At 34.0% G+C, this 12,649-nt stretch overlaps 1 pseudogene; it reads left to right on the top strand.

Moving 5' to 3' along the window:
• Positions 1–11,248: 11,248 nt before the first annotated feature.
• LOC147828360 (putative olfactory receptor 7A2) lies at positions 11,249–12,334 on the top strand (annotated as a pseudogene).
• Positions 12,335–12,649: the final 315 nt, after the last annotated feature.

A 12,649-nucleotide genomic window follows, 5' to 3' on the forward strand; every position in this document is an offset into this window, starting at 1 on the left:
CTGGAACGTCTTTCAGGATCCCAGGTTGGTGGCCCTCGCAGCACATCTGTCTAGACCGTCTGCCGACCTTTCCAGAAAAAAAATGGGCTCAGACTTTACAGAATCTGGTACGGGATTCTGAGGGTCTTGGGGATCCCAGATGAGCCCCCAAATGTTGTGTACAGATTGTGAAGTCCCAAAGACCGCCAGGAAGCCATTTTTGATGTAAGCACACGAGGGTCATTTATTTAAGCTCCACCAGGGACTCTCAACTGTCGCCAATGCAGTGGGTCAAGATTGAGAGCTCTGCATTTTAAATTAGTGGGATTTTTATTAAAGTTACAGCAAGGTTTGGGGATTTTTTATTTAGCAATCACATGATTGCTTGGCATTTAGCAAGCATGAAGTGTATACTTCTGATTGGCTAGGCCCATTGGGGGTTGAGGGGTGATTACGTATAGGTTTTATGAGGGAAAAGAGGGACAAAGGTTAGTGGCTGACTGTCAAGTACTGGCAGTCAGTAGACACAATGGTTAATGGTCACGACCATTATGTACTGATGGTCGGCACAGTAACAGATTGTTTTACAAATAGGGGCCCAGAATGTTTATTTTTTGGGCAAACAGATGGTTGAGCAATTAACTTAAGAACTTGTTTTGTTATAGAGTGTGTCTTTTGTCTCAGAGCAAGCACATTTTAACCATTAATAATAGAGGCTAGGGGAATAGTGGCTTTTAACAAAATGGTGTCACTTTGGTCTCACAAGCACAGACATTTACCTAACATCTTATCAATACTGGCACAACAAAATTGTTTCTTCTCACCTCAGGGAACATTTTTATGATCAATCACAATCATGTATGAACAACTGATTAAAACACAAAATCGTTTATTTAATTATATTTATTTATTAATTTTTGGTATTTTGAGCTAGAGTTTCATTATGTAGTGAAGGGTGACCTTGTACTCCCTAAGTAGCCTAGGCTGCCCTTGAACTCACTAAAATCCTCTCCTGCCTTAGCCTCCCAAGTGCTAAGATTACAGGCATGCACCATCATACATGGCTAAAATATAAATTCTTGTCACATATATTTTCTGATCTCAACAGAATAAACACATGTACAGAATTAAAAACATGTTAGCAACTAATGAGTCTAGAGGAAAATTTTAAAATCAATTAAAATATTTCTTGATAAATTATTGGTGGGAATGTAAATTAGTTTAGTTGCTAGGAAAAATCTTATGTGGTTCTTCAAAAAAACTAAAAATACAACTACCATATAATCCAGACATTTCTCTTTGGTATACCAAAAAGGCAGCTGTTTGTCCATATTCAGTGTAGCTGTATTTATAGTAGCTAAGATCACTCAAGGTTCCCATTAGAAGATGAATTGATTTTTAAAAACTGGTATACATATAAAAACAGAGTACTAGTAAGGCATAAAAAATGGAATTCTATCATTTGCAGCAACATGGATGGAGCAGTAATACATTTAGTGAAATGAAGTAGACGCAGAAAGGCAAGTGGCCTTTAATCTGTCATATGTGGGGAGCTAAAATAAGTTTGCCTGAAAGTGCAATACTGAGATTGGGGAGATGTGTCTAGGGAAAGTGGAAAAATGTTAGCTGCATTTTATAGGTGCACATTATATTCTGGTGTGTAATATCATACTTATATAAATTTATATGTAATTACATATATAAATATATTTATATGTCATAAATGGTTAATAGAAGTTAAAATGTATTACTTAAAACTTTGTGAAACAAAGTAAAATGTAATCACACTATGCTAAACAAATAGAATTCAGCAAAAACAGTAAGAAGAAATTTTATATAATGATGATCTAAATAAAAGCAAGAAAGATCTCAAACAGCCTAAGAAGCAAATTCTGGAACTGAAAAGAAAGAACTCAAGCACAAATTTTGTAGAAGGAAAGAGAAAATAAAAATTAGAGAATAAATAAACAAATTATGTATCCTCCAAAAAAGATTCAGCGTAATAAAACAAAACCAAAATGTTGGGTGCCTTTTTTTTTTTATTTAAAGAAAATGGACAAATTTTTGCTAGACCAGCACCAAAAGAACACCAAATCAAATAAATCAGTGATGAAAAAGAAGCCATTACAACTCATTCCACAGAAATACAAAGAATCATCACAAACTCTTGTAAACAAATATACACATGAGTTAGAATACAAAGAAGAAAATGAGAAATTTCTAGGCACAAGAAACCTACCAGTATTGAATCATTAAGTAATAGAAGGTGAGAATGAACCAATAACAAGTAACAAGGTTTGGTTAGTAGTAAAACATCCTCCAAAAAAATGGGAGAGAGAGGGAGGAAGAGAGAGAGAGAGAGAGAGAGAGAGAGATTCTTTCCTGAAAGTTATCAGGCTTTTCAGAAATAACTAATTGTTAAACAATTCCAAGATTTTGCCAGGTGTGGTGGCCCATGCCTGTAATCACAGCACTGAAGAAGCTGAGGCAAGAGAATCACTACAACATACTTAGGCACTGTCTCCAAAAAAAGAAAAATAGAAAACAATTTCAAGTTATGGAATCAATTTCACAAAATTCCTTCACTCAAACTCATTCAGCTTATCTGTTATTTGAGAGTTATCCCAACATCTTTCTACTTGGGCTAGAAATACCCTGATATCAAGCCAAATAAGGACCCAACAACAAAGAAGAAAAACAAACAAGCTAGGCCAATATCCCTGATGAACATAGACGGAAACCATTACCAAAAAAATACTAGCAGATTGAATTCAGCAACATCTTGAAAATTATAACTATAATCAAGTAGAATTTAACCCAGGGATGCAAGAATGGTTCAACAGATGCAAGTTAATAAATGTGATTCATCACATCAAGAGATGAAGGATAAAAGCTGTATGACCATCTGAACAGATGCAAAAAAAAAAAAAGCGTTCAATAAATTCAAATTCCTCCATAACCAAAACACCCACCAAAATAGACAGAAGGAATTTGACATGACTAAGGACAAACATGCAGGAAACACCATACAGAACAGAGCAATAGTCAAAATGTATCCTCTAAGAACTGGAACAATGATGCTAAATTTTGACACTATTTTTTGGAGCAGGGATGGTCATTAATGTTTATTTCTGGTGGTGATATCTCTGATTGTTTCTATGGTATGTTTGACTTAAACACTGGTATGAGCAGGATTTAAAGCCAAATGTGTGTGTGTACATGTGTGTGTGTTTAAAATTTATCAGTACATGTTTGCAGAATATGCATTTTACTGTCATCTTGGGGAGCTGGTAAATGTACATAATACATCTTGATTTTTTTAACCTCCGTCCCATTCCTTACCTCCCTCCTCCTCTCAGTCCCCTCTCTTTACACAAGTACCGAAAATCCTAGACAAAAAAATTGGGTTCAATAAAAAGTACCAGGAATTGAAATTTGAAAGAAAGAAGATAAATTGTCACTTAAGAGGGTTCTGGGGAAGGTTGGAAAGGGTAATTGAAAAGGAGGAAGGAGGAATAAAAATGTTCAATATGCAATATGTATATGTAAAAATTCCCCAAGATGAATATAATGATTACATCTTACAAATATATACCAATAAAAAGGAAAAAAAACCTTAAAGACTCTACAAGAAATTATAACTGAAAAAAATTCAATAATTTTCAATGGTGCAAAATCAACAGAAAAATCAGCAGTATTTCTAAATACTAGGAACAAAAGAAAATAATTTAAAGATTCTTTTCACAGTAGTTAGAATAATATAAAATATGTGTATAGTACTACTCTTTTAGACTCAATAACTTTCTTTATTTCATTTTTCCTGAGAACAAGATGTTAAAATACATAACTATATTCCATGTTCTCCACTAAAATACAAACTACAAATGAGCAAGCACTTTATCTGATTTGTTCATATTTTTATTTTCACTGTGATATGGCAATATCTCTACTTTTACATAGATAAAAATTAAAAGAAAAAAGAACTGTTTTTTAAAGAGTGGGGAAATAAAACCAATCTCAAAATAATTACACCACACAAAAATTAACAAAGCAAAACAAAATAAAAAGAACCGAACCCATAAACGAGTTATAAAATGGAAACCATGTAACCACATAACAAAGCTTAATAATTAAATGGGAAACACGGAGGCACACAACAAATACAGTATCATGCTTCTAGGATTTTTCACTGTGTAGAAGATGCTCAGTGACTATGTTGGGGGAGCCGCAGTGAGGCCTCAGGATATTGGCGGCATCTACCCACTAGGTGGCAGTAGCACAGGACCTGTTGTGATTACCAATGTTCTGCAGATATTTCCAAGTGTCCATTAAGAATACCTTGACTATGGATGAAACAACCTGCATACAGCATGGACCTGGAAACATTTGAAAACAGCTCCAATTAAAACCTTTTTTTATGTACTTGCTGTGTAATTTTGGGTTCATCACTTACCCTCTTGAAACACATAGCGCATACAGAGTGGGGCCATAATGTGCTGGCCATATAGAATAATTTGTATGTTTCAAATGACAGGGTCTCGCTATATTGTTCGAACTGGTCTTGAACTCCTGTGCTCTAATACTCATTCTGCCTCCGTGTCCTAATAGTTTGGACTACACATATGCAACACTGTACTCAACTGAATGGAGTTTTATAAGGAAAAATAAGAGAATATTTGTAAATTTCTAGCCTCAAAGGACATGTACAAAAAGATTCAAACACATTACTTATAATTAGCAAATATTTTGTAAATGCAGTACTAAAAAGCAGCACTTAACCTGTGCCATTAATGTGATTTTCCTAATTGTAGTGGGGAAAAAAGACATGAAGCTAAGAAGTGTGGTACTCATTCTTTTATCATCAAAGAACCATATCTCTCCTCCTTGTTGAAGAGAACAGCAATAGTCTGGGGATGGAAGTGGAGATGGTGCCAACATAAGTCAAGTATTTGGAGACCCAAGGGACCTAATCAAAATACTTCCTAGCTGTCAGACTGGGGAGTCACATTTAATGTAGGGTTCCAATAAGTGTTAGGAGGTTAAAGTGCCAGAAAGCAAAGAATTGTTGTAGGAGTGATGAACACTTGATTTCCTTGACTTCCAACCTTGTCTACAGGGGCCAGAGAATCTGCAGGGAAAAACTGTCCTTCCAGAGAAGAACAATGTCTCATGGGGAACGGTGTGCCCAGCGGTTGGAGTAGCAAGAGAGAAATGTGAGCAGTGATAAGGTCTAAGGAGCCCTATGTATTCTCTCTGCTACTGACTCAGAATGAGCAGACTTGGGCAGGGAAGGACATGGTTGTGTCCTTCAGAGCCCTAAGTCTGGCTCAGAGATCAATGCTGGAATTGTTCCTGCTGTCTCTTCTGGGCACACAGTTTCCTCTCCATCTTTATTCAAGGAATAGTTAGGATTTCCACACAGAGACCTTTTTCTCAGGGATCTCATCTGAGTCAATCTGAGAATCCAACAGTTGCTGCAGGAGGGGTTCAGAGATTGGAAGCCACCAACTTCTAGGTACCTGAAATCCTCCAGAACCAAGCCACCTCAGCCCTGTGCTGTGAGATTGCAGTTAGCAGGGTTGTTTGATGGCTGGCCTAATTAATGCATTACTGTATTTAGTTATGATTTTAGAAAGTGAAGGGTCAATTGAACTCAGCATCTTAGGGTTATTGTTGACCATGACATGAATGTAATGGAAGCACAGTAAGAAGAGGGAATGAGAGGTTGATGTTATTTCTGTAAAAATAAAACATGTTTCCAAGGATCTTTTCAATTATGGGAAGTAGATAAATCAGAATACAGCTATGGAAGGATATAGAGTTAAGTGAAAGTATCTCATTTCTTAGTATTATAGGGCACTTTTGACTATGCTGCTCCATTGAAAAAAAAAAACAGTGTATTTCTTTCAACTACAGCCTGGTAGGAAGAGTTTATATTTCGAACAAATTACACTATGTACTATCATGCTTCACATTCACAATTAAACTTTTATTTAGTAGGTAAAATATGATATATTAGTGAAAGTTTTGCAATTGTTTCTTCATAATGGGATTGAATATGAGTTTCTTGGGTCTTTACCTTTTCTATTGCAAACTTGTTATGAACATTTTTTCTTGTGTATTATTAGTATATGATTGTGACACATAATAATTACATTCATTTGATGAGTTGTTACACACACATATTACACTTTATTGTTGTCTTTATTGCATTCTTTGAAACTTAAGAATTGAGATTTTCCACCAAATCTGTTGCTTTCAATTTTGTTTATGTGTCTGAATTATTTGAGAGAAATGTGTGAAAGCTTACAAAACTTATGTCATCAAATATAATTGCTGATTCTATTGTATTTCTCTCACTCAGCTAAGTAGAACATTCACTTGCATCATTCCAATAAATAACATATACCTATACAGAAATACACATTTCTAAATTGTTTTTAAATCTGTTTATCCCTATTGTGCCTTTCATGATTACATCTATTTTTAAAACTTACATGAACTCAGGCACCACTGGTTGCCTTTCCACATCATTTGATTACAAATTACCTTTATCATCATGAAGATATTTTAATCTTTATAAATTTACATAAGGTAAAATTATACTTTTAGATACTACTACTGGGATTTCAAATGATATTTTGGGTTTTTTCTAAGATTTTTGCAATTTAGTCTGGAGTTAGTGTCTGATGTTAATGCTGTTAAATAATTACTATTTTTTTAATTATGTAATGTGCTTGTAGTTTTTATTCCATTTTTTCATATAGTTGTTTGGAAAGCATGAATTTAATTACATTTTCACTGCCATTCATCATCCCTTAAGTTCTTAGATTCTCTCAAAATTTCTTTTTCTGTATGACACACGCATTCACACTCATGCTGTTTTCATTAGGATGCCTGGCTAAGCTCTCAGATAAACTGTAAATACTTTTTACTCTCAGTGCAGGCTTCTTTCCAGTTTGGGCTCTCCTGAGCCTCCTGCTCAATAGTACCCCTAAGAATTTTCTCCCATACGTGATGGTTATGCTTAATAGTTTTGCTGACTGCATTATACTTAATATGTACATTTTAATGGTATTTTGTATCTAACACTAATTTTAAACCTATATGAATTTCAAGTAATTTTTAATATATTATTCTGTGTCAATTTTTCAGAGAGAATTTTTGCACAGAAAATGTTTTGGTTTTATTTAGTTAAGTGTCTATCTTCTTGTATATTTGTTGCTTATCTAAAAATATTTTACACACCTGAATTTTTAAACATAGTTTTCTTGATGTATATCCAAATCATAGTTTACTTTCATATTGAGCTGCTTAAAACCTCTGACTTTTCATAAAGTATCTAAGCTGAAGTACCAAATTTATTTTCTTTCAGAAAATAGCTATGAATCCCATCTTGTTATCATGCAGGATTTTCCAAGCAATTGAAGAATAATATCACTTAGGATAAACATCTATATGTATGGAACAAAATTCTTAACTAATTCAACACTTAATAACTGAGTATCTTTGTGTGCCAGAATCTTCTACAAGCAATGCATAATATAAACTTTATGCCTAGGTATTTATCAATGTAATTATAACTCTATATTGATATCATTCTATTATTGCTACTTTATATCTAATTATAGTATATGTTCAATGCTTCATTCAAATTTGTTTAATGCAACTGCTTTATAACCACCATATTTTATGTGGTACTCTTCCCCCACAATTGCTTTTATTTCAAAACATCTCATTTTCTTTATTTTTTTCTAAATAATTCATAGTTAATCACACACCATTGTGAAAAGAAATATGAGCAATGCAAGTAAAGTCCCTGCTCAATTGTTCTTCATATTATATTAGCTAGGAAAGAGTACAATAAAATAAACATGTGTTTGATGTTATGTTCTAGGGACCTATCACAGGGAGATGTTTATTTAATGTAAATCTTTATGAACTTCCTGCACAGTTTTATAAATATGATGCTGGGAAACCACCACTTGTTTTCTGAATACCAGAACTAGTTCTAGAGTGTGCAAATGGAGTTTCCCAATATAATATATATATCCCACTTCGAAGAATTATATATTATATATATATAATATATATATATCCCACTATATATAACATATCTCACTTAGAAGTAGAAGCTAGAAAGAGTGGGAGGGGAGAGGGAATGTAGAGAAGATGAGTAATGGGTAAAGGAAACAGCCTGATAGGAGGAATTATTTCTATGCTCTGTAGAAAGTAGGGTAATGATGGTTGACAGCTACTAATTGTGTCAGTATTTCAAAATATCTGGTAGAGAAGATTTTGAATGTTCCCACATGAAGAAGTAGTAAATGTTTAAGGTGATTGAAATGTCAGTTATCCTGATCTGGTCATCACACAATGTTTAAAAGAATTGAAATATATTACAGTACTCCAAAAATATGCAGTTATTGTGTCAGTTAAAAATTGAGGCAATAGTTTTAAAGAGATTTAAATGTTAAACTTAAGAATACAAAAGGAAAGAACCTCACAGGAACAATGAGAAAGCAGACTTTCTCATCTAATATTAAATTATACAAAGACCAGTTGGTCAAATGAATGTACCCCAGCCACAGGGAAGGTAATTTTTCTGGTGTCTCATGAAAAATATGACAAAAAATATTTTGTTCTTCATTCTACATTTTTATTTCTGAATTGTTGAATTCTTTTCTAAGCTTGCTCTTTATTTTCTCTTGTAGTTTTCAGACTGTGTGTTTCTTCATAAAAAAATGTCTTTTGGACAAATATATTTTTGTCCTTTATTATTTTGCTGGACATCATGAACATATACCTGGAATTGGAATTCCACCAGAAAGATGGAAGCCTGCTCTTCCTTATCATCTCTCAGGGACCACCTGTGCTTATTAAGACTTTTCCTCACTCAGATCCATATAATCCCCCTCCTCTATTTTCTGAGCATATATTTGCTTCTGTAAAAACAGGACAGATACTTCCCATAACAATATAGGGTCTCATAGTTACACAGGATGAGATATTGATGAACTGGAATTTCTAGATTCCATTTCTATATTCTTAGGAAAAAGTTAATTTGATGATAACTTGTCTCATATCAATTTATTTCTAATAATGTGGTTGGGGCTAAGATGAACATAATATAACTACAGTGTGCTCTCTGTCTGTGCATAAGTGTGTATGGTTTGTGTGCTTTTAGTGATGAAGGTAATTTCAGAGAAGGGCTTTCTTGACACAATATTCACATAGATCTCAACATATGATGATTTGACATATGGTTTCTTGCTTTTATGATGGAACAATACTCATATGAAGGAAATTGCACTCTACAGTTTTTCCTTTACTCATATTAGTAACATATGTTATCATACTCTTCCCCAAGGCTGCATACATGCAGCAATCAGTCATCCACAATATCACAAGAGAAAACAACCTGAGACTATGGTGTACTCTGTTACTAAGCAGGATTTTTGTAGGTAATATGAATTAAATGCTTTTTGACTTATGTAACCTCAACCTGTAAAGTTTAAATCAAGATATAATCCTGTCATAAGTCAAAAGGCTCTAAATGGTAATTCATAGTACAGAGGCCAGCACTCAAAACAACAAATGTAGAGAAAAAAATCTTCATTTTAAATTGGAGATAAAACTTTGCAACCAACTTATTAAAGACCAAATGAAAAACCTTTAGACACAGGGAAATCTTTTCTTGTGATATTTCAGTGACAACAAACTCTTCACTCTTCAGTGTTTTATGTACTTCATTATATTATTAATTTACACAATATTGGAGCCTAACCATGCGGTGCAGTATGATAATCTGATACATGCATACAAAGTGTACTGACCAATATTTTATTGTACACATATGCTACATTTTAATTATTTATTAATCGATTGGTGGGAGCCTAGGTTAATTTCATATCTTGCTTAATGTGAATGATGCCACTATACACGTAGGTGCTATCCCTTTAAAGTATGTTTCATATCCTTTGGATATACACATGGAATTCTTCAGTATTTTCTAACACCTCTCCTTACTCTCCTCTTTTAGAATCATATTAAATTATTCTTATATCTTACCTGATTTAATTTCTACAAAATCCTAATGAGCCAAGCATGGTTATTGTCACATTTTACAGCACAAGGATATGGAGAATCTGTGTGTTTAACTATAATCACATAAAAGAACAACGAATGTAATTGACACCACTGAGATTTTTGAACTTGGTAGGTTCCTCTAAGCTCTGTGATCTTATGATCTACACAAAATGTTTCTCTTTTAAATACATGTTTATATCTAATTATATACACTACAAGAGAAATTTATGGTGTAGATGTGGTTGCAGTGGGAAATTTTTTGGAACTCTTTAATTTGAATAGGTATACTAACTGCACATGTTTTGTGGTAAAATGTAATATTACAGTAATTATGGCCATCTCTTTAAACATTTACTACTTTCTGTGTTGGAAACATTCAATATCCTCTCTACGTATTTCAAAATATACAAAAATGTATTTTTAATTATAATTTTTAAGAACTGTGCTATAGAGGACTAGATCTTGATTCTTTTCCATGTATTTCTGTACTCACTATTTGATCTCATTTATCCTCCCTTCCTCTCTGTGCTGCACAGCCTCTATGACTATTGTACTCTTAGCTTCTAGGAAACCAACATGTTCAGCCTCCACACCCGAGTCACACACCGTGCTCTTACTCTTTTTACAGAAACACTCCTCTTTCTTGGCTTGAACAACTGAATGCCACATGTTTTTCTGGGTCTAGTACTGTCTGTTCCTCCTGCAGACACAGCTTCCCTAGAGAATCTTGTGGCACTCACTCCATCTTCCTTGAGATCTTTGTTCAACTGTCATCCTATGTACTGGTTTTGCCTGAAAGATAATTTAAAGAAAATAAAAAACAATAAACATCCATATGGGGTCTATTTTTATTTTCTTTCCTTTTCTTCCAGGCATTTGCCATGATCTCACATCTTATAAAATGTTTAAAGTTTGCTTGTATAACTTCTCCATCATTAAATTATATGTACAATGGAAATAAGTATTTTGCACTCTTCACGTATCATCTAGGCAGTTCTTTTAACAAGGTTTATATTCAATTTTAAATTTTGTAACGTATACAAATTTTTTTCATTTCAATAAGAGAACACATGATCTCTTAACACCAAGGTGAACATTGGATAGAAATTTCCTATTACAGATGCCAAAATGGTCCAATAATGGGAACCAATAAATACATGAAACATAAAAATGATGTGTTGACTATAGAAAATATATGATATAATTTGGGAAAAATTACTAATGCAAGTCTATTCCTCTTTCATCCCCATACCTCTCTCTGTCTCTTTTCTTTCTCTCCCTCTCTCTCTCCCTCTGTGCAGTTGATATCAACAATATGGAATCCAAGAATTACACACAAAGTGCACAATTTCTTCTTTTGAGATTTTCAGAAGATCCAGCACTGCAGCCTTTACTGTTTGGAATTTTCCTATCCATGTACCTGGCCACTGTGTTAGAGAACCTGCTCATCATACTGGCCACAGTGTCAGACTACCAACTGCACACATCCATGTACTTCTTGCTCTCCAACCTTTCTTTTGTGGACATTGGTTTCACCTCCACCACAGTACCAAATATGCTGGTGAACATCCACACACAGAGCAAGGTCATAAGATATAAAGGCTGTATCGCTCAAGTGTATTTTTTCATACAGTGTCTAATGTTGGACAATATTCTGTTGACTGTGATGTCCTATGACCATTACATGGCCATTTTCCGCCCTCTGCATTACACGGTCATCATGGACCCCAAGCTCTGTGTGTTGCTGGTTCTAGCATGTTGGATGCTGAGTGTCCTAAATGCCCTGCTACAAAGCTTAATGGTGTTATGGCTGTCCTTCTGTACTGACTTGGAAATCCCACATTTTTTCTGTGACCTAAATCAAATAGTGCACTCTGCCTGTTCTGACACCTTTCCTAATGATGTGGTGATATATGTTACCACTGTGCTACTGGGTGGTGGTCCCCTTGTTGGCATTCTTCACTCTTATTTTAAGATAGCTTCCTCCATACATGCAATCTCATCAGCTCAGGGGAGATATAAAGCATTTTCCACCTGTATGTCTCATCTGTCAGTTGTCTCCTTATTCTATGGCACAAGCCTAGGTGAGTAACTTAGTTCTGCTGTTGCCCAAAACTCATACTCAACATCAACAGCCTCAGTAATGTACAGTGTGGTCACACCCATGCTAAACCCCTTCATCTACAGTCTAAGGAATAAAGATATCAAGAGTGCTCTGAAAATATTATTTATGAGGGCAACTAAGAGCTGGATAATGTGCTCATGATTACCATTTAAACTTTTCTACATTACTTATTTTTATATTATTTTCCTAATGCTCTAAAGTTTCAAAAATAGTATTGCACATATTTTACCTTTCCCCCTTATGTTATGGATCACCTCCTAGTTATCAAGAATAATTTCTTCTTAAAAGGTAAATATCAAACCAAGTAATGTTTTCATTGCTGTTTTATTTTAAATAATATTAATTTTTTCGACTCTCATAGATAAAACTAAACTTGGCACTTAGACATATTTTTATAATTTTCTATTGAAAGTTGTGATCTATATTAGTTCTTTAATATAATGTAAATTTTAACAT

This window comes from Heterocephalus glaber, unplaced genomic scaffold, assembly GCF_053883595.1.
Source record: "Heterocephalus glaber isolate CG9 unplaced genomic scaffold, H.glaber_assembly_v1.0 deba00001126, whole genome shotgun sequence".
In the NCBI taxonomy this organism is placed as follows: Eukaryota; Metazoa; Chordata; class Mammalia; order Rodentia; family Bathyergidae; genus Heterocephalus; species Heterocephalus glaber.